We start from the raw sequence: 26,022 nt of genomic DNA, 5'->3' as shown, positions 1-26,022 counted from the left end.
GTCTTAGTCAGATACTCGCATATATCATTATATTGTTAATATTTTACCAAAATCAAGCTCAAATGGAGAAGCAAGGTTTTTGACGCGCAAATGTGGAGATATGTGTTTTATCCACATTGATTAGAATGGCTGCATCTGAGACAATTAAAGCTTTACATTACATCACAACTTACAAGCTATAAAGTTTGTTGTTGCTAACGTGTCACAGTGTGCAATTCCGACCTCCCATATGTACCATTCTCTGTTAAAAGGTGTGTGAAATTAAAATCAATATGAGTTCTCACCAGAGCATGAAACAAAAATAAGTTCCTTTACTGGTATGTTAACATACACCTTGGTCTTTGTTTGCCTGACGTAGTGTGTCACAGGTATTTGCAGGGCTGTGCTTAGAACATGCACAGTATTTTGAAGCAAGGTGGTAAAATGCTGCTGCATTTTATTCTAAAAGAAAGTTTGGCATTCTGCCTTGACTGGACATTTGTCGAAATATGAGCCACCTGGAAAGGACAAGATAAGTGAAGCTGCATGTCTGTCTGCATATTTCTGCTGCTTCTGCTAAAGCTTTCTGATGACAGGCAACCTGTATACCATTCACCCAAAGCATGACTAAACCCTTGTTGTTATACAGTATATTGTTGTGGCTCCATTTTTATGTATTGTGGGGTATTCTTGTTTTTGTCTCCGGTGAAATATTAACCAGTCTAAAACAGCATGATGGCGCATGAAAAAATCCATGATGGAAATGGCAATGAGACCATTATTTTTGTAACAGTAGCATCATACTTCCACCATTCAATGCAGTCACTGGAAATCTTTATATTTATGTTGCTGTTGCTGTTGTTCTTTCCCATTACAGCTATTCTACCCAGAGCTTAGTGATTAAATTTTTCAAGCTCGTACATCCAGCAGTGTTAACCCCTCATACAGGGGGGTGTCCAATGGTTTCCATAGCATTTTATAGTCAAGGCACCCTGCCTAAGCTGAAATACTGAGCGCCTTCACTAATAACAAACGAAACCCTGAGTTGATGCTGACAAAGGCTGTCACTCTCTCCCACCATTATGTTACCAAACTAACTGCCAGCTATTAAAATGGAAGCATACACAACATTAAACAGTGTTACAAACTCACTTTCTTAGATCAGTCTGTGGTTTGAGCAGAGGAGTAAGTCACACATGCCACAATTAGAGTCTTAACCTTTGAGATTCAAGCAGTTCCAAAGGTACTGCAGTAAGACTCAATCAAGTCAAGTCCCCTACTGTAAGTCAAGCAAAACAAATCAAGGCATTTCTCAGGCCAAGCAAGTCACAAGTCAAGTCATATGAAATTCTGATGATCTGGTCAAATCTAGCTAATAAGGGGGTCTGACATGTAACTAGCCAGTAAGCTAGTAAGTTAGCTAAAAAGATATGTTCACCTACGTTTCTTTGTGAGTTGGGTAATGAAGGATGAAGTTGGATGTTCTGGTTGTTGTGTTGCTGATTTTTGAGCTGCAGACTCTGCATACCAATGTCCTCTTCTAATTACCATCATTAACAACATAATCCTTTGATCCAGATTTTAGTACTTTTGGACTGGCCCTTTTCATGATAGCTGCCTTGTGCATTAGCCTCTTATGGTTTGCTGCGCCCTAGTAGGCTGCCAGGTTCAGGCGCTTTGCCTTGAAAATCAGCCAATCATGTTCCAAAAACAAAATGTAACTTCTCAATATCTAGAAAATGCAAATATTTATTTTTTTAGAAAAAAGTACAGTACTTTTAAGTCATGAATACCAAAGTCAAAGTCATGTCAAGTCATTTCGTTACGCAAACTTAAATTTGCGATTCAAGTCTGACTCAAGTCAAGTCATGTGACTCAAGTCCCCCACCTTGATACTGAGGCAACAAAAAAATAGTTGTTACTGGATGTAACTCCAAATCTCTTGAATATGTACAGAGCCCTCTAACAGGCTTCACTATTGAATAATTCCACTGAAGCTCTGCCCTGGCAACCTGAGACAGATTTATGCATACAGGCAGCAGAGCAGAGTAGCCATAATGTTTGTACAAAAGCCTGTCAGTGACGCTGTGTTGCAGAGGTGCATGAAGGTATCTCTTCTTGCAGGTCAGTCTTTAATTTTTGTATCCCTACAGTTTGAATATTCATCACAATTACCCAACTGTGACCAAAATGTATCTAGTAATTTGATAACAGTGCTTAAAGGGACATTGTGTAACATTTTCAGTTGTTTATTGGCAAAAATTGATGTCTGCATTATAAATACATCATCATTGGTGTACTATTACCTCCACCAATAATCTGACTTATTCTCGTAAAAGGAGAATTTTGGATTTGTTTGTACATTGTGCGGGTAAGTTGTTTGGAGGGTTCCATAACGTTTTGCCAACTTGAAAATACATCCACCAGCAACATGTAGCACTACCAGGGAATAGCCCCGCCTTCAGTGTTTTTTCGCTGAGAGCCAGGCCAGCACTACGTGACTGAGAAGCCGAAGGAGAGGAGCTACTTCGCTACTACCCTGGCAAATTTGAAAGCTGGCACTACTGCAGCATAACAAGTCCCACTCTTTGAGCATAATGCAGGATCATGCATATGCAGCATCACGGGAGACGGAATCCTCGTCGCCAAGAAAGCATCAAAAAGGCAACGTGACCGGTGAATTCAGAAAACAAGGGTTAACATCAGGGTAGCCTTTCCCAGGTGGAGAGAGCTGATGAAGGAGAAAGGTTTTAAGAGGGATGCTGTGATTGGCCTGCTGGCCTGCCTGTCATTTCTTTCCCAACAGGCAGGCCAGGCCAATGCAATCACAAGCCAGCGCCACTGTCAGCGGCGCAGTGATGCGAGGAGAGGGATGAGATGTGTGAGGTTGAGCCAATTGTCAGTTGTCAAAAGACAAGACATGATTGGTTTGTTTCTATTTACACCCACCCCAACAGTCCTACAGTCAGGTCCATAATTATTTGGACAATGATACAGTTGTTGTCATTTTGGCTCTGTACACCACCACAATGGGTTTTAAATGAAACAATGAATACCTGCTTAAAGTGCAGACTCTCAGCTTTCATTTAAGGCTTTTTTCAAAAATGTAGTATGAACCGTGTAGGAATCACAACCATTTCTTCACACAGTCCCCCGACTTTAAGGGCTCATAAGTATTTGGACAAACTAACATAATCATCAATTAAACAGTCAGTTTTAATACTTGGTTGCAAATCCTTTACAGTCAATGACTGCCTCAAGTGTTGGACACATAGGCATCATCAGATGCTGGGTTTCTTCCCTGGTGATGCTCTGCCAGCCCTTTACTGCAGCCGTCTGCACTTCCTGCTTGTGTTTTGTCTGTTTTGCCCTCAGTTTTGGCTTCAGCAAGAGAAACGCATGCTCAATTGGATTCAGGTCAGATGATATGACTTGGCCGTTGCAGAACATTCCACTTCTTTGCCTTAAAAATGTCTTTGGTTGCTTTTGCAGTATGCTTCAGGTCAATGTCCATCTGCACTGTGAAGCATCGTCCAATGAGTTTTGAAGCATTTGGTTGAATCTGAGCAGATAATGTAGCCCCAAACACTTCAGCTTTCATCCTGCTGCTCTTGTCAGCAGTCACATCATCAATAAATACAAGAGAACCAGTTCCACTGGCAGCCATACATGGCCATGACATAACAGTACCTCCACCATGCTTCACTGATGAGGTGGTGTGCTTTGGATCATGAGCAGTTCCTTCCCTTCTTCCTTCTCTTGTCTTCCCATCATTCTGGTAGTTGATCTTTGTTTTATCTGTCCATAGTATGCTGTTCCACAACTGTACAGGCTTTTTAGATGGTTTTTGACAAACTCTAATCTGGCCTTCCATTTTTAAGGCTAACCAATGGTTTGCATCTTGTGATAAACCCTCTGTATTTATTCTAGTGAAGTCTTGTCTTGCTTACAAGAGCAGCAGGATGAAAGCTGAAGTGTTTGGGGCACCATTATCTGCTCAGATTCAACCAAATGCTTCAAAACTCATTGGACGATGCTTCACAGTGCAGATGGACATTGACCTGAAGCATATTGCAAAAGCAACCAAAGACATTTTTAAGGCAAAGAAGTGGAATGGTCTGCAATGGCCAAGTCATATCATCTGACCTGAATCCAACTGAGCATGCGTTTCTCTTGCTGAAGCCAAAACTGAGGGCAAAACACCCAAAACACAAGCAGGAAGTGCAGACGGCTGCAGTAAAGGGCTGGCAGAGCATCACCAGGGAAGAAACCCAGCATCTGATGATGCCTATGTGTCCAACACTTGAGGCAGTCATTGACTGTAAAGGATTTGCAACCAAGTATTAAAACTGACTGTTTAATTGATGATTATGTTAGTTTGTCCAAATACTTATGAGCCCTTAAAGTCGGGGGACTGTGTGAAGAAATGGTTGTAATTCCTACACGGTTCATACTACATTTTTGAAAAAAGCCTTAAATGAAAGCTGAGAGTCTGCACTTTAAGCAGGTATTCATAGTTTCATTTAAAACCCATTGTGGTGGTGTACAGAGCCAAAATGATGACAACTGTATCATTGTCCAAATAATTATGGACCTGACTGTACATTGTAAACACAGCCAGCATGGTGAGGAGGGGGTTTGTCAACTCACGTCAAGTGTGTCTGTGTAGGAGCCTGAATGAATACTCCATGAAGTATCGGATGACATGGTTTCATCAATGTTATCATAGCTTTTTGGTACACAGCGGCTGCCTCTGTTGCAATATGCGTTTGAAACATTGAGGCGCTAGAGTGCGCTATCCATTTGAATGCAATATATGATTTCAGCGATAGATGGGAGAAATTCCTACACACTGTGGCTTTAATACTGCCGAAATGACAAATGAAATGGACCTGCAGAGTAAACTTTATCAAACATATCAGTATGACTACAATGGCAAACTTCTCTGTGGCCTGTGGACATAATTAAAACCTCCCTGTGACTGTGACATGAGAAATGAATCATGAGCTGTAGGTGAAAACTTTCTATTTGTGTAGCCTAAATTCAAATACAAGTTTTGGCAACTTTATACTAACTCTTTGTTTTCTCCATCCTTCATAATAATGATTTTTGGTAGGGTTAATTGACATACTGCTCGCTGTTACAATTTTAGCAGAAACGTGTCCCTTTAATTTGAAAGTGATTTCCTGAAAATTGTAACTCCTTTGTTTATCTTTTCAATTACCATCTAATCTCAGGTAATTACAGGCTTTACAGTGTTTGTATGATGATCCAAAGTTAGGAAGTGTAAAAACTTACTTCCAAACACAACAAAAACTGATGTGATTACACTGCAGCTGATTTTCAAGTCTCAGGATAATGATGAGTTCTTCTCTTTCAGGCTGTTCTCAAAAACTGCTTGTGAAATGTAATGCACCCAAATTTGTGATTATCTCATGTAAGCATGAGCCAGTCATTTGTACGTAACCAACGTATTTTGGAAGGCTGTGATCATGTGACCAATGCACTGACGGGAGTAAACAAGGACAGAGTCCCAAGCAGTCTTCTCAGAAGGCAGGTTGGGGTGGTGGATGGGTCAGAAAAACATGGACTTTTCCTGGGCTTTTCCCCAGGAGACACATGTTTGGATCTGTGTGAACTTTGAGTGAACTTTGAGTCATTTCAAGATTTTCCTCACCATGTTTCTATTCCTAAGCCTAACCAAGGTAACTCTTCTTGCCTAAACTTAACCTCTGTAACTTTCAGTAATTACTTAACTTTATGTTAAAGACGTTACATAATTTGTGGGGCGCTAATGTGAAGGATATCATACAAACTGCCGTGTGTGCATTTTCACAGGATATTGTATGAACCGTTCTGAGGATACTTTTTCTCTTTACCATCTTCACTCAGAGGTCAGGGTCAAATACAAAATAGAAGTCTGAGGCTGGTAGCTATCCAGTGTCTTCCCAGCAAGCCAAATGACGTCTGGTTAACGTCGCGTTGACGTCATTCGGTGACGTTCCGGACTAGTCTAAATCATGGCCAAATAGGCGATGTTTTAGACGTCATTTCCAGGACGTCCTCACCAAGACATCACGTCGACGGCTTTTTAATGACCCTAACCGACCACATAACCATCCAATTTATGTCGTTGAGAGGACGTCTTGGTGACCACATCCTGGAAATGACGTCCAAATGTCCCCCTATTCAGCTGTGATCTGGCCCATCCCTGAACGTCGCTGAAAAGCTGTCATCACATCATATTTAAACATCCAGAGCGAGAGAAAAGTGCCAAATCAATTTTTGCATTTTGCAAAGACTATCATTGTCCAATTTAAGGCAATATATGCAATACGTGATCACAAACAGACATTGTCTTTTACAAAATGCAGCGTTTCAGTAATTTCAGTCCAATATTTTGAAATATATATTTAATAAAAACAATATTGAACAATTTAAAGACACAGATGACACAAATTGAAAACACTAATGAAACAAATAAACAAAACTTTACAAATTCAATTAAAACTACTCACTTGCATGTGTAAAAATATTGAACTAAAAAAACTATTTAACTATTTTTTTTTCAAGTGATGAGATTCAAGGGGTATCATATGCCACATTGTTAGCCGGGTTTCTTTTGTTATAACCCCCTCCACCAGACCTTCCCGGTGCATGCTTCAAGTATTCTGCGACAATAGCATTTATGCTTATTTATTTAATGTTAAAGGTAGGGTTGGACTCCACTTTCTCTTCAAACTCCAAAAACTCCCTGATGGAGTCCATCATATGAAGCCAGATATGTGACATCCTTTGGCCCCGAAGCTCCTTCAGAATGTCCTCAATTTCCAGGAGCTTCTTTAAGACTTTTCGTTGAAATTCTGATAAGAAAATGAATCTTATTACAACTAAAATTTGTGTCTTACTGTATTTCCTCAAATAATAGCCAGTATTCAATTAATAGCCGGGTCTCATAATGGCCGGGGGCGCTGTTTACACAAACAAATAAAGGCCGGCCCCAAATACAGGCCAGGTCAAAAAAAAAATTTAAAAAAATCTGCCGCCTGGAACAAACTGACAAGGATATGATCAGAAACACACTCAACTTTTGTGGACCGTCTGTGAAGACTGACGGGAGTGAAGCTGACCTCATCCTCTGCTTCAGAGAGGGACAGCCTTGCACTGTCGGACGGCAGGTCTCTGCTCTTAACGCAGCGCATGCTGTGAAAATTCTCTGATAGACCTGAATGGGAGCGAAGCGCTACGGCATGCACAACAGAGACAGAGACCCAGGTCCGACCACGCAGCGAGGAGAACAGCACGTGAGAAAGATGAAAATGAGCTACTGAACGATGAGCTTAGTCGCTAATGTGTAAAAAGAAATGGAGGGATTTAGAAATAAATGCCGGGTATACTGGGCAGTTGTGTAAATAAAGGCCCTGACTACTATTTGAGGAAATACAGTAATTCAATATTCTAGTTGTTAGCATTTGAATACAATATAAGGATGTAATAGACAACAGATGGGAGGAGATCTTGTTATTAATGCAATCATTTCAAAAACATTAAATTTTTATTCAATTATTAAACTCATTGTATATGCATGGCTATACTTACTTTCTTCAGACACTGGGAAGGCTGGTGTTCGATTTAGTTGAAAGGAGAGGAATAAAACAGAGCAACTATGAAAACATTGCCTCAACTTTTCAGAATATAGACAATGTGGTTAAGAATTTTGATGCTGCATATTTTTTAGGCTTACCTGCCGTCTTCGCCGTCTTCTTCGGCGACTTTGTGGCAGAACCAAGGGAATAGGTCGGTGGCCTCTGGCTCCCCCTCTTCCTTGGTGATGTCCTCCCAGGCAAGCCAACAGCTGCCTTCTTCCTTGGTGATGTCAACAAGGAAGTGGTTGGTTGCTGGCTTAACCGTTTCCTTGGGGATCTCCTCACTATAGTATAAGCACAATGTGGAAAGTAATTAATTACAATATATTTTCAGCAAGTATACATTTTTTTTGCATGAGACATTGGAGTTAAATGAAAAGCATAACTTTTGCATGTACACCATCTTACCATTGCAATCACTGAAATAAAGTATTACTTTTATGGTACACTGAAAAGGTTTACCCTTCTACGGAAACCCACATGCCAAGTCTTTGATTACATTACTCAAACTTTCCTTTATTTTGACAAAGCACAAATCACAAATTATGTGAAACTTACATGGTGTCACCTGAGGCACTGGAGCAGCAGGCAGCAACTCCAAGTCGCTGCTTTCTGTTGAAATGTTATCCCCAGCATCTGAATAGAGAAGAAAAATTGTCTTCTTTCAATACTAAATTTGAAATGACTCGATTGCTCTCATTAATATAACTAAAAGGGAGGACCCAATCCAATCTTAATGTTATAATGGCCGATGCAGGCATTTTTACACTAATCGATTTTGGTTATAATGAGCCAGATCCAATCCTTTGTTTCCCATCCACTATGACACAGGTGTTTTCTCACTAAACTTTAATGCAGAGCTATGCAATGAGTGCAGCAGTCAATAATTCTCCAGCTGTCTTTCTTACACTCTATTGAGCACTGTGTGTAAAAGCATAGTCAAAGTCAAAGTCAAAGTGCCTTTATTGTCATTAAATTGAGAACAATCCAACGAAATTAAAAGTGCTGCTCTGTTAGGTGCCAGATTCACATATCTCATCTCAGATCATACATACATAGATAAATAAATAAATAGATAAAATCAATCAATAAAACAAGAATATTGCACATGGAGAAGAGTCAATTATTTGTATTGCACGGAAGGAGCATTAGTGGTGTGTGGTGTGTGTGTTATTGAGTCCGTTCAGGGTGCGTATTGCTGTCGGGAAAAAAGCTGTGATTGAATCTGGTAGTCCGGGTTTTGAGTGATCTGTAGCGCCTCCCAGAGGGCAGAAGGTGGAACAGATGGTGACCAGGATGTGTACAGTCTGTGATGATGGTTGAGGCTCTGCTGAGATAGCGGCTACTGGCGATGTCATCAAGGAAGGGGAGAGAACAGCCGATGATTTTTTGGGCAGTTTTTATTACCCTCTGCAGAGCCTTCTTGTCCATCGCAGAACAGCCAGCATGCCAGACTGTGATGCAGTACACCAGAATGCTTTCAATGGCAGAACGGTAGAATACCACCAGCTGTGTATTCAGACCGTCCCTTCTCAGAAGCCTCAGGAAATGCAGACGTTGTTGAGCCCTTTTCATCGCAGCTGTGGTATTGACAGACCAGGTGAGGTTATTGGAGATGTGGATACCAAGAAATCTGAAGTTCTGAACCCTATCCACACATTCATCCCCTATGAATAGTGGAAGATGTTCCCTGCTGCGCTTCCTGAAATCAATTATGAGTTCTTTAGTTTTTTTTTGTGTTTAGTGTAGGGGTGAGCCCGAATAGTCGATGATTCGATGATTCGATTCAGAGAAGTCTGATTCGATGGCCAGTCTCGCCGTCGAATCGTCGCAAAATGTGGTTATGAAACAAGACCTTGCCATTCTGACTATATGGGGGTGCTCACTGCTGCTGAACATCTTGATTTGACATAGAATGTATTTGTTTTCTAGTAATTCATGATATATAGCCTATTTTGATACAAACATCAGTCTAATTTCTGTTAATAAAAAAACTGAAAATGACGCGTGCGTTTAATCAGTAGGCATAATCATTACTACGCATGAATAAATCACCCAGTTGCTCGATCCAAAAATAGCTGAGGTGAGTGAGTGCGCTGCAGGACCATCAGAGCAGCATCGAGGCCTACAGTGATTTAAAGTTAAAGTCCACCTGATTGTCACACACCTGAGTGTGACCCATCCCGAGGGAGCGGTGCGCAGCAGTGGTGCCACAGTGATTTACGGTGGCGGAGCGCATAAACACACACTTTGGAGAAGGATTATTCGTTTACCTGAAGTGTCTTGAAACAAATTTCACCGCTGATTGTTTTCTTGATAGACTCTGGTTATTTATTTGGCTACTTTTTGTCCGACGTGGCAAAACAATTGAGAGCGGTGACGCACGGTCCGTGTGGATGAACTTGTATGAACCTGAGTTGATTAATGAAGTAACTTGAAGTCGGGAAGAAGGAAAACTGTTTCTAAACCTTGTGATGATGTTTTTGGATGTTTATTTGTGAATGAAATGGCAAGTTCTGACGAGTCAGAAACAACTCCTGTTAAAGACATGGATGAGGCTGCAGCGCTCTGCGCTCAGAGCATCATACCTTGATGAAGTGAAAGGAATAAAGATAAAGATAAAATGATAACCCTTTTACTTTTTTTACTATTATTATGCCAACTTAAGAATTAAATTTGTTTATTTGGGTGTTTTAGCTCTTTTCTCTGGAGCGGAAACTGACGCAAATGAGCTCATTAATCAATGAGGGAGAAAACAACATGATTCGACGATTAGTCGGCTAAAGGAAAAATCTGTCAAATCAGATTCAACTATGAAAATTCTTAGTTGGGGACACCCCTAGTTTAGTGTTAGGTTATTGGCTGAGCACCACCTCACTAGCCGCTGGACCTCATCCCGATATGCAGACTCATCTTCTCCTGATATTAGCCCCACTACTGTCGTGTCATCCGCAAATTTGATAATAGTGTTTGTGGCGTGAGCAGGTGTGCAGTCGTGGGTGTACAGTGAGTACAGAGTTGGGCTCAGCACACAGCCTTGTGGTGAGCCGGTGTTGTGTGTGATGGTGGACAACAAGTTTCTGAGAGCAACTCTGAGCAAGGAGGGGACAGAAACTTTTATCTTAGTGAGGAGGTGTGGTTGACCCCATTGCTAGGTATGACGCAGTCTTCTAAAAGCTGTGATTGGTTGTTACAAAAAGGAAAAAAGAAAAAAACAAAACAAAAACAAATACGCTCCTAGTAATGAATGGACAGTGAAATCAACCGATCATAGAACTTAGACTGTATTAAGAAATGTGTAATTGTGAAAATAATTTTATGTCATGATGATGAAACTCAGCAAAATGTTTGAATGTACCTCATTCACATGCCGATTATTATATTGATTTGCTTATTGTTATGTTTACTCGCCATGCTGGTAATTTTACTACTTAATCTATTTGATATTAATGGTGGACGCAGACTCAGCTGTCAGCAATTACTGTGATTGCTGGCCTCCTTGTAAAAAGCAGTTTGATTTGGCAGAATGACCAAAACAACGAATGAAATGGAGAAAAAAAGAACGAGAAAGCCAAACTGGACAGAAGAGCAGTGCCTGCTGTTGGCACAGCTCGTGGAGGAGAACAAAGGAGTTTTAAGAGGGAAATTCGGTCCCGGGATCACGGCACAAGGGAAGAGGTAGACTTGGGAGCGCATTGCCCAACAAATCAATGCAGCGTTCCCTCTCCTTTTACGCACAAGCGATGAGTGTGAGAAGCGCTGGTACGTGCTGCAATCCAAAGCGAGAGCGGAGATTGCAGCACACAAGCGAAGTTCTTCTCAAACAGGTGAGTGTTGTAGCCTACCATTTAGGCTATGGCTGCTGACATCGCTTCCTTGGATATTAATAATTGTATTAATAATAACTGTAATTGTAATCAACGCCTCCGCCTGCTCGACACAAGCATACTCGGGCATACTATAAGCGGAGCGGACTCCGCGAGGAATGTCCGCAGTCATTCAGGCTTTCATAGTCGAGCGCACTTCCGCGTTGTAGTTTCCTGTAAAAATGTCCGCGATGTGACAAATACATGCCAACCAGTCACTGGTGCGCGGAGCGGAGTCCGCGCAGTCGTAAAATCTGAGCTTTGCGCGCACAGGGCTTGCCGACGTCCGCTTTGAGTCTGCGCGGACCTCCGTGGAATCCGTTCCGCGTATGTTCCGCCCGAGTATGTTCGGGCCTTAACGCGCATGTCGTGGAGCGGTGAACAAATCAAACAACACAATGTCAGGAGAAATTGAAAAGATATGCCGTCTATGTAAAGTCAACTTGCTAATTAAGGAGCCGTTACATGTTCAAGAGTTTTATAAAGCTGCTAAAGCCAAAGAGAGGCTATAGGTGAACGTTTCAGCGGCGACCCCCCCGGGCAATGACTTCATTCATCGGCGATTTCACTAGATGGCGATAGGACGATAGGATATGGACAAGATCGCCCAACTCTAAAACTAACAATGAGCTTACCTGGGGTCTTCTTCGGCGCTGTCCCCTTGGGTGCCTTCTTCAAATTCAAGGCTCCAGCTTTTGAGGTTTCTGAACAGAAAGAAGTTGTCCCATCAAACAGGAAACTTTTTTTGACATCAACCATAACTTTTTCTGGCAATAAAACTAACTTGAACATTACAGTATAGGACCAATTGTCTTTACTGTTGTGTAACTGACTAAAAGGTTACCTTTCTTTTGAGCCAAGGGTGGATCTTCACCAGATGAGCTCTCCGTGTCTTCAACTACAGATAAAGTGTCAATTTTCATTAATGGATTTTGAATAACTGACATTTTTATTTTAATGTAAGGATTATTGTTGTGTCATGAACCAGACCCTCGTAAACTGCAAAAGAGTTTACCTGGGGTCTTCTTTGGCGCTGTCCCCTTGGGTGCCGTCTTCAAATTCAAGGCTCCAGCTTTTGAGGTATCTGAACAGACAGAAGTTGTCCCATCAAACAGGAAACTTTTTTTGACATCAACCATAACTTTTTCTGGCAATACAACTAACTTGAACATTACAGTATAGGACCAATTGTCTTTACTGTTGTGTAACTGGCTAAAAGGTTACCTTTCTTTTGAGCCAAGGGTGGATCTTCACCAGATGAGCTCTCCGTGTCTTCAACTACAGATAAAGTGTCAATTTTCATTAATGGATTTTGAATAACTGACATTTTTATTTTAATGTAAGGATTATTGTTGTGTCATGAACCAGACCCTCGTAAACTGCAAAAGAGTTTACCTGGGGTCTTCTTTGGCGCTGTCCCCTTGGGTGCCGTCTTCAAATTCAAGGCTCCAGCTTTTGAGGTATCTGAACAGACAGAAGTTGTCCCATCAAACAGGAAACTTTTTTTGACATCAACCATAACTTTTTCTGGCAATACAACTAACTTGAACATTACAGTATAGGACCAATTGTCTTTACTGTTGTGTAACTGGCTAAAAGGTTACCTTTCTTTTGAGCCAAGGGTGGATCTTCACCAGTTGAGCTCTCTGTGTCTTCAACTATAGATAAAGTGTCAATTTTCATCAATGGATTTTAAATAACGGACATTTTTATTTTAATGTAAGGATTATTGTTGTGACATGAAACAGACCCTCGTAAACTGCAAAAGAGCTTACCTGGGGTCTTCTTTGGCGCTGTCCCCTTGGGTGCCGTCTTCAAATTCAAGGCTCCAGCTTTTGATCTAACAGACAGAAGTTATCTGAACAGACAGAAGTATCTGAACAGACAGAAGTTGTCTCATCAAACAGGAAAAACTTTTTGTCAACAACCAACACCTTTAGTATCACCCAACTCCCTCTGTGCAATAGGAATAATTTACACGTTGCTTTTGACTTCAGATCTGGGATTAACATAATCATAGAACACAGCTAATAATGTCATGGCATTAGGACAACTGTAGGCAACTGAAGCGCTATACAACTGAAGCGCTATACAACATCAAATCAGCCCCATATACACAATGAACTTAATTTCCTCCTACTCGTTACAGCATAACACTCGAGGCGCCAGTTGTCGGTGACGGCTGGGTATCAGCCCGCCGCTCTAGTGCTTCTCTTGGACTGTATTTCCTTTTCATTGCGGTCCTGACAACTGCTGCTGTCAGGGGCAGGAGGCCACACAGTTGAGCCTGAGAGGAGGGGCCCAGTTTGAATGTTTTGTTTACAAACTGCAACGATCAAACCTCCAGACTCTACATTTAAACTGAGTGTGCTGAAATGCTGCTAGCAGCAGGCCTTTGCGGCCTAGTCAACAAGCTAGTTTTCGTAATTCGGCGAGCAAATAACATTATGGTTAACGTTATTATGGTGTACGCTTTCTTAGCAGCTATATAGCTTAATTCAACATAAAAATAGTAGAATTTAGGAACTTTAATTATTATTTTCTCAGCCTCCCTGTGTTGGACTGAATGCAGTCAGAATGCTGCTAGCAGCTAGCAGCAGGCCTTTGTGGCCTAGTTGACGGGATACTCTTCTAAATTCGGCTAGCACTTTCGACAGTATTATTTTACTTAAATCAAACTCCAAAATAATGAAAATAGTGTAAGGTTACTTACTTAACAGCTCTGTTAGTGGCGTTTGCTCGCTGAGTTGCTGAGTCCTCCTTGTCTCTGTGGCGTAAGTGAACGTGCTGCAGCGTGTTGGAGAATTGCATCACGTGCTGGGTCGTAGGTCAGATTACGCCCACTTTCTTCACCAATCGCCAAGAAGACTCAAACCTCGGTTGCAATCTAAAAAGTTTTCGTACACCTTCACCAAATCACATGAATAAATAAATACATTAATTAATACATATATATATAATAGAGATAGGGTGATAGTCTCTGATGTGACTGGTCATGATATGACTCGATCACGACCCCACTGGGCTCTCTCGGACTTGTACTGGTCCTTCCATGCGCAAGTAATTGGTTGTGATAAGGTCATATTCTGGGCCTGATCGGACTACTTGTGATTTGACGTGATCACGACCCAATCAGGCTCTCTCGGACACGTCCGGGTCCGTCCGTGTTTGCTGGGTTGCTAAGGACACATCCGTGGGACAGTGCTTTTTCTGCTGAAAACTGGATGACATTGACAAACTTTTAGACATGCAGCTGTTCATATGTCAATGCCAAGGAACTGAAGCCTGACAATGTGGCTGTAAGTGTCATACATTAACACCATCTCTTTTGTACGCCAAACTGGGTTGTTGATGCCCTGAAAGTGGGCAGCAGTGAACACACACACATGCGGCCTCTCTATCACACACTTTATGTACTTGAATTTGCACTCAGGCAGAGTTCCAATTTTTGGCTGCTTGCTACCTGTGGATTACTTAATCCTCAAAGTCCCTTTGAATCAAATCAATCAATGTTGCTGCTGGCAGGTTAGTAACAAACACATGCACACACTGATGGAACCATCATTGATTTCAGTGTAGGGACCAAACAGAAAAGGTGCATTTTGAAATCCAGGCAGGATTCATCAGCTGTGAAGGTCAGCTAAAGGTCTTTTCTATCACTCTCTGTACGGCACACTGCTGAGACATCTCACACCTTCCATTACTCACATGAAGTCACTTTGAAAGCATGGAAAGCATGAGCGACAGACAGATACATATTAGTCCTGTCACGTGAAAGCCTTAGAAATCCATCTTAAATGTTTTGCATTTTTGAGTTCAGTGACAGATCACATCATCTGCTCTTTGGCTTTAGCAGGTACACCAGATAAACTCCAGGCTTAATGCTAAGCAAGCTGAAACAGCAAGAAAGCTCAGAACCAACTATACCTACTATGGAGGCCCTGTGGTTAGTCTACAGTATTGTGCTGCAGACATATTGTGCTTCAGGGTGGCCAGTGTTCACGTCTCAGCCGTGGTGTGCTGAGAGCAGCTGGCACCAACACAATCAACAACCTCACAGAGTATCATGAACAATACCTCTCACATCTTTGACACCTTTCAAGAGCAGTGGTTCTCAATCTTTTATGTGTCAAGGACCCCTTAAGTGATATACCTAAGGTCATGGAACCCTATTTGATAAAATTTCACTTCAGGGATCTTCATCTAAAAATATTTTGGTTGTTAGATGTGATTGTGACCAAACGCCTCCCCTGAAACTCCCTCAAGGACCCCTGAGGGTCCCTTTACCCCTGACTGAGAACCACTAGATGAACACAGAAGCACCTCCAGCAACAAACTGATACCAACATGCAGTGTTGTTTTTAAAGTGTTTTTTATTTTATGTACAATACATAAATTTAACTTAATTCAACCTCATTTAACTTATGGTTTGTGTCATGTTACCAGTGTCATACAGGCTCTCAGTTATTACCTTAACATACTCCCAAGTCTCCCTGTCAATAGTAGTCGAGATATAAGAAACCTGGTTATTCTGCTTGTAATAGCTATGGTGTTGGATCATCTGTGCATGACTGTTTGTCCACATTCACAGTCACTAAAATGTATGTTATCAGCATAAGACTTTCACTTATGGCTGTTCTGAACACGTTTATATTTATTTTAATGCACTGTCACTCTGTGATACAACATACAGTGCACACTTAAGGTCTGCATTAAAAATTAGTAAAGTTATTTAACTGAATAGCTCTGCATTACAACGATGTAACTTGTTTCCTGTACAACATATTCTCAGAACAGTTTGTATGATACCCTACAAATTTGCGCCTCACAATTGAGGGTATTTCCTTAACACACAGTTACGTTATTAACATTAAGTTACAGAGGCTAGGTTAAGGCAATAAAGGTTACTGTGGTTAGGCTCACTAAATGAAACATGGTGACTCAAAGTTCACACAGATCCCAACATGTGACTCCAGATGAAAGTCCCGGGCATTTTTTTGTGACCCATCCACCACCCCAAGCTACCTCCTTACAAGCAGCTTGGAACTGCTTCCTTGTTTACTGCCATCAGTGTATTGGTCACGTGATATGCACAAATTTGTGTGCACTGCTTTTCATAGGAAAACGTGGAAAAATAGTGAGAACAGCCTATTTTTTAATATCTAAACACATTCTCATCCTAGGTTGTCAAATACCAATAGTCCCAGGTCATCAATATCAGTGCTTTCTAATGTCCCTTGATGTGTTATACCGACACCAAAGGCACCCCCGGTATCTCTAAGACGCACCATATAGCATCTGAATGTGATGCACAGCTGTCTCTCGGGTGAAACACCTGTATACCTAAAAAAGGTAACACACCACAATTTGTTCATAATCCACATAATCATGAGCCAGTATTGCATGTATAACCCATGTAATCAGGAAGGCTGCGATCACGTAATCAGTGTGCTTACAGGAGTAAAAAGGGAAATAGGATGCAGGCAGGGATGGTGCATGGGTCAAACAAACATAAGATTTTCACTTAGGAGACCAGTGTTCAGGACCATGTGAAACCAAGTAAACTTCTTTCTTCGTTGAGTATGTAACATGGTGATGCCATTCAGAGAATGCTAATTTGTTAGATATCAAACAAACCGTTGTATGTGCATTTTCATAAGATATCATACAAACTGTTGTATGAAGATGCATTGTTCTAACACGTGGTTAACGTTGTCATATGGTTGCAGTTAGGTTTAAGCAACAAAGCCACTATACATTTTGGGTTAAAATAAGTACATAACGTGACATAAATAGGGAGTGACATAAGTACATGACAGACGAACATAAGTTCAGTCAGGACCACTTTGTCAAAAATAATCTTTATTTACTTGCACAAGTTATATTACATTTGGCGGTATGGTTCTGTTCTGGGACCCCCTGCTTTTCCACGCGCTTGCATGGAAAGCCTGAGGCAGGAAGATCACACCTTCCTGCCCTTCATGAGCCATCATGAACAGCTGAAGCAGGGGGCGCAGCAGCAAAAGAAAACCCAGACAGAGCAGAGCAAGCAAATGAATACAATAAAGTTCAGACCCACATGACAGGAGGATCTGGGCCCCCTGCTCTTCCATGCGCTTGCGAGGAAAGCCTGAGGCAGGAAGCGCACACCTTCCTGCCCTTCATGAGCCATCATGAACGGCTATAGCAGTGAGCGCAGCAGCAAAAGAAACCCAGATAGAGCAGAGAAAACAGCATGACAGGAGGAGCTGGGGTGGAGGTGGGTTGCGATTACCAGCAGAGGAAGCAGCAAAAGGGGCCAGGCTAGAGCTGTTTAAATAGCGCGCTCTGAATGCAGTTTTCCAATAGGAGCAAAGGGGCAGTCAGCTGAGCCATCAGCTGATTGAGGATTGCTTGTTTGACATTGACAGCTAATTTAGAGCTTGACGTCATGGCCTGCCAGAACTAACGCTACGCTTGATTTCAGTCAGGACCACTTTGTCAAAAATAATCTTTATTTACTTGCACAAGTTATATTACATTTGGCGGTATGGTTCTGTTCTGGGACCCCCTGCTTTTCCACATGCTTGCATGGAAAGCCTGAGGCAGGAAGAGCACACCTTCCTGCCCTTCATGAGCCATCATGAACGGCTGAAGCAGGGGACGCAGCAGCAAAAGAAAACCCAGACAGAGCAGAGCAAGCAAATGAATACAATAAAGTTCAGACCCGCATGACAGGAGCATCTGGGCCCCCTGCTCTTCCACGCGCTTGCGAGGAAAGCCTGAGGCAGGAAGAGCACACCTTCCTGCCCTTCATGAGCCATCATGAACGGCTGAAGCAGGGGGCGCAGCAGCAAAAGAAAACCCAGACAGAGCAGAGCAAGCAAATGAATACAATAAAGTTCAGACCCGCATGACAGGAGGATCTGGGCCCCCTGCTCTTCCACGCACTTGCGAGGAAAGCCTGAGGCAGGAAGAGCACACCTTCCTGCCCTTCATGAGCCATCATGAACGGCTATAGCAGGGAGCGCAGCAGCAAAAGAAACCCAGATAGAGCAGAGAAAACAGCATGACAGGAGGAGCTGGGGTGGAGGTGGGTTGCGATTACCAGCAGAGGAAGCAGCAAAAGGGGCCAGGCTAGAGCTGTTTAAATAGCGCGCTCTGAATGCAGTTTTCCAATAGGAGCAAAGGGGCAGTCAGCTGAGCCATCAGCTGATTGAGGATTGCTTGCTTGACATTGACAGCTAATTTAGAGCCTGACGTCATGGCCTGCCAGAACTAACGCTACGCTTGATTTATGCAATGTTACATTAAACAGCATTACCTTAAGATCTGATTTTTGGTTTCACATGGGATACAAACAGCAGTGTTTGTTTGACTCATCCACCACCCATTCCTCCTAGAGTTAGTCGAGAGACTGCATGTCTCACAGAAACACCTAATCATTGGTATTTGATGGCCTGGGAATGAGAACGAGTTGAATATCTTCACATTTGGAGATCCAAGGCTGTCATCCATTAGCAGACATGGAATATTTCATTATCCACTATCCACATTCAGTCAATGAATGAATAATCAGTATCAGTAGGAGAGGTCTTTGCAATGGTCATCTGCAGAAATTCAGAAAAGTAGGTTCCCTTGCACTTTTTTTAGCCTTAATTGGCTCCATCAAATTCTTTGAAAAGGTGAATAGAGAGGGCATACGGAATGAATAAATGTTGAAGCTATAAAGTATTTATGTGACAGATCACCCTGCCAGCCGCACCATGATGGATGTCTTGACTGTGTTGGAGACATGAGCTCACAGGAAAGATATCCATTTCATGAGTACTGTATTTCCACAACATGTCCATCTGTTCACCACGTCTTATTTCTCTCTTCATTTTTATTCCTCATCTTTCGAACCAACCTTCTTTTAACATGAACATTTTTCATGACTTGATTGCTCCTTTCCTGCAGTGATGTTACACTCTGCTGCCCATTGGAACAGCTATCTGGGCATTGACATAAAGCAAAGTGGGGAATAATGGAAGAATAAAAAAAAAAAGCTTAAAAAAAAAAAAGGATGACCACCTCTGGTATTGGAGCATGGAGACACACTGAAATGTGGGCTGTAAGCTGTTGGCCTTTTTGTTGTCAGTTTTGTTTGACTGTCAACTGCTATAATCAACCGTATGCTAATATGCTAATTGTGATTCATGAATGAGAGACTGAGCAAAGTAAATTTGAATTCATGGGATAACTGACAAAAAAAAATCATAGTTGCTGGTAAGGAGATGGGTCAGTTTTCTCAGTCAATGAAAATATGATTTTAGGGAGTTTGTTGCAGATCATTGCAGACGCTATGGTCATTTATCGTATGTGATCACCACTGGTATGTTTACCGTAGTGTTTCCCTTTAACCGCCATTCAACTCCATATTTTTTGGGAAAATTGAAAATTTAGTTGTGTAACCTTTAGCATATTCTGTGGTAGCACTCATGCTTACAAATGTCGCATATTATTAAAACCAAAAGCTCCTATGTTTCAGATGAAAAAGCTAATATGGCAGATCAGATTTGTCCTGTTGAAATTTTATATCTTAACTGGTGCCAGGAAGTTCAAATCTATGTTGCTTCAGTATATGCAGTTTTTTTTTTCTCTGTGCCAAGTAGTGCAATTTATGCCTCTTTATCTTTCCAAAATCTTTAATTGTAGGCTACATTTAGCCAATGAGTTATGAGACCCTGGCGTGTTTTACTTTATTCATAATGATAATTGTTGTCACAACTCCAGCCAGCTTCTGGTCATGACCATATTTTCTGTTCTGTTCCTCCTGCCATTTCACTAATGCCAAATTTGTGCTTGTGCAGAAAGTCTTGCATAGAGATGTGCAGAGCTTCTGCAGAGCTGCAGAGATGGTTTGTGGGGCTCTTGTATGGTTGGTTGGACATCAGAGTCAGCAGGTGGGATTTCTGAAAAGTCACTGTCACAGTCCCATGCTATGCTCAGTCCACCACAGTACTAAAACATCTCTCATTTCACTGGGGGCATGCACTGCAATCGCAGTTTATTAATATATCTTGACCTCAACAAGATGGCTGCATGATGGCTCTTCCCAATCACAGGCAGCCACTCTACACTGCAGCCACCTCTGAATGACGTATAGCTGTGATTTAGAACTAGAAAGAACAGGACAACACCTCACATTCCGTCTGTCACACCAGTCCTTCTTCACCATAAAGCACACACCTCCTCTCCCTCGCTAGTCAGATCAGCTATTGAAAAAGAAGTCCCTGGTTGCATGGTGCTCTCTGGGGTTTTGCCAAATTTTGCTGAAACAAAAGATGTTACATTTCCCGACATCCTGTTGGAAACTGATGCTGTGACATTTCCCTGTTAATTATCCAGCACCTGTACAATTTCTAGCAAGAAGCTAGGTCAGCTGGTACCTATCCTCTACATCTTTGTCTTGATGTTTACTGATGCTTACATTTGAAAATGTCATCCTGGTTAACTAGCAGAAGTCAGCAGGAGGAGAGTTTACAGACTGCTGAGATTATATCTCATCCCAATGAGTGACTCGCAGCCACACGCCACCACCATCCAACACCAGTCATGAAAAGTATTACAAACATTTGCAAAATAAACATAAGAGCCTAACTTTGGCCCTGTCATTTCAGATCCTGACGCTCCCTCCTGCTTCACAGTAACCCCTTTCCCACTATTCACCTCACCTGAGTCCTCCTGCCCACCTCCTCACCTGAATCTCATTCCCTCATTAGCTCCTCAGTACTTGTCTAGTTTCACTCATATTCTGCCAGATTGTATAGTGTGCACTGCCTGTCTTTGCAGCATTTGTATCACATCTTTTGCCTAAAGTACACCTTTAAGTAAGCTACAGTGCGCTTTGACAGTAGTCAAGTGAATTTTGACAACTGTCTCAGGCTGTTCCATCACAGTCGCTGGCAGTTAGATTGGTTATATAGAAAAGTAAGCAGGATGTGAGCCTCTGCCAATGTTGGACTCAGAGTCCAAGACTGTGGCCATTTCCGTGAGACAGTACTAACCAGTGCAATCTTTGTACAGGCTGAACTAAAAAACTTGTTTGCTCTTTTTTGCCAGCACTGACCCAAACTCAGCAAAGAGCATTTGAACTAGATTATTCGTTTTAAGCACAGCAGCTATTACCACATAGTGCTTAGCACAGGTGCTTGTAAGGTAATTTAAAATAATATCTGCAATAAGATCAAAAATGGTCCATGTCAGTTTTAAAAATCTGCTTGTATTTTGCAAATGCAGGTATTCCTTGCCTGTAGGGTTTTTTCTGTTTGGGTGCAATCAGGCTCTGGATGTGATTTCATCGTTGGCCTGGGGGGACTGTGCGTGGTTGAAGTGCTGGCAGGATAACATTCCCTCAGTTCCTGCACTTCACTCTGGAGGAGCGAGGTTGGCTCGGCTGACATAGTCATTTTCTCCATGAGCTGCGTCAGCCACTGCAAACAGACAAAAACGTTAGTCATGGCAGTGTACCACAGCACTGATTAATCTGGCAAAGATGGAAAACAACACTCACTGGCAAGCATTATACCGTTCTGTCAGCAGAGTTTGGGCAAATAGTTTGATACTCTGACTGAGGTCTGGCCAGATTTCATTTCAAAGACAAAAAAGTTTGCTGTTACTTTTTATAATACAAAGACAACTATACTAAGCTTTTCAAAGGGTAACAAAGTTGCTACTGAAGAAGAGGGTAGGCTGTTTAGAGTCAAGGTTCACCACTGAGTATCTATCTGGATACAGATGGACAGACATAGAGCAAACACAATGAGCATTTTGCATCATGTTGGCCGTGGACATCAGGCACACTGTGGACTGATACGCTGATGAACAAAACACACAGAGCTCGAATCATCCTTCAGTTGTTCCACTAATTTTGAATTCCCACTATGAAACAGTTAATTTAGGTACAATCACCTCAACGCTGAAAACAAGCAACAGAGGTGAACAATTGTCTAGAAGAAAAGAATTGTAAAGGGAAGAACCTAAAATTTTGGTCATACTTACTGGGAAATTATTTGTTACACAGTAATGTGAGTCAAATAAGATAAACCTCAAACAGCTTTTATCATGATTTTGATTAGTTGTAGAGATGTTTACACTAATTAACATTACAAACAATGCATTTTATTTCCTTAATCAAATTAAGTGCTTGTTAAACATGATGCGACATGATGCATGACATGAGATGAAAAGCAATTGAAAAGACAACAGGGACTGGTTGCACAAAACACTTTGAGCTTTGTCCTTAAGCGAGGGACTTACACATTTGCACAGAATCCCTTTAAAGGTTTCTATAGTTCAGAAAAAACAGTGTTCACCAGTGTTGGGTAAGGGTTACTTTAAAAGTAATCAAAGTACGTTACTGTTACTTTTTTAAAAAAGTAACCAGTTACTTTACTGCATTACTCCCTGAGTAAAGTAACTCAATTACTTTAAAAGTACTTCCAATGTTACTCCCTGAGAAAAGTAACTCAAGCACTTTTAAAGTACTTTTGAGTATTCTACATTTCCTATTGGGCAATGGACCACAGGGCGCTAAGCCTACATTATTTTGTCTCCAAAATTAAAGTTATGGACCACTTGCCCTTCACTGAGATCCAGTTCTCCCATCACAGCCATCACTTTGACCAGTAGAAACACACAACGATCTGCTGCCGTAGACAACTGTATGACAACAACACCCCAGCGTTTTTAATATTTCCTCTAGGGATGTTACCACACAGAGTAAAAGGGGGAAATGATGGTGTGAAACAGCAGAGGCACTTTGTCAACCTGCTGAGTTAACGTTACTGTCATTAGCATCAAGCTAGCAAACAATGGTACATCCTCACGGTCGGACATAAAGTAATAACATTAACAAATAGCGGCGGGGCTTTTACTCATCACAACTGCAGAGGCTCCCAGCTTCATTTGAAACAAACTACATTATAGACAGTCCGTTATTTATTAATCCCTCTGTGTGTTTATATATTTACTTTTTATCCGCTCCCGTTGTCTTTGTAAAGTTAACATATCGCACCGTCATTTCAAACTCAACACTTTCAAATTAAAAGCCCCTTATAACCTCGGCTGAGAGAATCCCTCCATTTTCTAAATAGGCTTTTATTCTGAAACATTTGTCAGAACTTCCTGTGGAAGATATAGTAGCTTGACAATTTACGTATGGCGCTTCAAATGTAGCTCCTGCCATCTGCTGACGCTTTTAGGTGACTACAACAACATGTCGGCTGGCACATGAACAGACACAGTGACTCAAATAATAGTTAAAGTAATAAAAACAGGACAAGAATAACCCGACGACATCACACACGCCGTGAAAGATGACCGGGGATAATTGGTGAGTACCAGCGTGTAGCGTGTATCAGGCATAATGCAAGTCCTGAGTCTGAAATATGTCAGTCAGCGAGTCCTACTCCACCTATTTAGACTCCACCATAGACAACAGCAGCATTTCTCCAACCACGTAGCGAGCCACAAGCTCCGTGGCTTCTTTCAGACTGATAGGTTTAACGTTATCTCCGTTATTAGAACCAAACGACAGCCGTTGCTGTTTCAGAGCTGAAGGACCAGCGTTCTAAAAGTAACGAAAGTAACTGATGTCTTGTTTGAAAATGTACTTAAGTATTTCATTACTCAAACAGCAAACTAATGCGTTAGGTTACTTGTTACTGCAAAAAGTAATCAAAGTACTCTAACACGTTACTTTGTAACGCGTTATACCCAACTCTGGTGTTCACATACTGCATTGAAAGAGATTTTACAGTGGTAAATGTTTCCATGGAGATTGTTTGTTTGCTTGAACTCATGCTTGTGATGCTTGTTATTGTCTCATAAAGTTGGCTTACAGTTAGATAGTAAAATACTGGCAGAAGAAAAGAAGACAAGGTAACCATATTGGTCAGAGGAGGAAAAGATTTTACTGGAGGAATACAGATTATAGAGAGCACATCCTACAAAGTGAATTTATTCCTCAAATACCCGAAAACAGAAAAAGACTGTAGGAAATTCTTCCCTGAGTTTTTTTCATTGATCACCATAAACTTCATCATGTTGGAGTTAAGATGTTATGTTTCAGTACCTTGCTTTGGTTGCAAAGGTCTTTTGTGCAATGGTCTTGGGATTCCTTATAAGTATAAGAAAAACTATAAATACCTGCGTGAACATTTTAAGGAAACCTTAAGGAGAAGACTTAAGGGTGTTTTATGCCACCGATTTTATTTTAAGGAAACCTTAACTAGGATTTTAAGGAAAATCTTAATTTAAGGTGTTTTGTGCAACCAGCCCCAGGTTGCTATTGAGAAAATCTTTCTAATACAAGCACAATTCACTATTAGTCATCATTCATAAAACATTATTACATGATAATTAGCCCTCTATTGTGCGCAGTATGATGGTTTTGTTTGTTTGTTTTGATTTGAGTTTTTTTGTTTGTTTGTATGGTTTTTTTTTTCATAAAATAGGCCAAGTAAACATAATTTGAAGAAATTTTCAAGAAATACATTTTGTGAGGGTACACTTCAGGTTGTGTTATCTTAAAGCAATACAGTACTATCATGGTAAGGAATGAAAAAAGAGTTATTCCAAAAGTTAGTTAGTCCAAAGTGGGTTGCGGGTTCATTCTTAATCCCCAGGTGACTTGCAAACTTGTCAAGTTTGTAAATAAGACACATTATTTTGAAGTATAGTAAATTTCCAGCACAGAGCTTTCATTTTGAAGTGTCATTTCCTGCTGTATAGTGAATGACTAATGCACAGATACTTAACAGAGACAGTAAACCAGCTCGACAACATTGCCAAATGCAATATGATGCTGAATATATTAACCTTTGTGGACCTTGAACTAAGGACTAAGAAGAAATGTGGACCCTGTGGCTGGACCAGTTAGGAAACAGTGGGTTACAGAGTGTCAGCATGTTTCAGCAAACTTTACACAAACAATCTGTTGAACCAACCTATCATAACCCTCCTCAAAACAAGACAGTGAGTCACATTTCAGTGTTTCCTTTCTGACACCCTGTATTTTGCCTCCATCTGTTGTGTTGCTGCTGGGTTGCTCACAACTAAATTCTGATTCATCCTCACTTATATTTATTGGGAGGGCTAATTCTACCTTCCTCTTCTTTAAAGAGCCATGGTGTTCAATCTGTAAATGAGAGAAAAATGTGTGTAGGTCTACACACTTTAGAGAGGACGCAGAAAGTGCACCATCACAGTAGACTGTACAGTGTTAGCCTTAACTTTGTTACAAATAACACTATCAAATCAAACTGGGTTAATTTGTAAGGATATACAGAAAACTGTGCTTCCAGCAGTATGTAAAACCTAAATACACAATACCAAAGAATGTCATGGTGAAAATTCATACAGGTATGGTGTTACCTCAAGGCAACATTTGCATTTTAACAATTTTCCATTACCTAATTATCAAAAAAAGTATATGAAAACAAAATTAAACTTAAGTCATTTTTGTGATTTTTTTTTTTTTTGAGAGGATGGAGGAAGGCAACAAAAAA

Source organism: Epinephelus lanceolatus, chromosome 12 (assembly GCF_041903045.1).
Source record: "Epinephelus lanceolatus isolate andai-2023 chromosome 12, ASM4190304v1, whole genome shotgun sequence".
NCBI lineage: Eukaryota > Metazoa > Chordata > Actinopteri > Perciformes > Serranidae > Epinephelus > Epinephelus lanceolatus.
The sequence above is the reverse complement of the archived record's forward strand: the minus strand, read 5'-3'. Positions refer to the sequence as shown.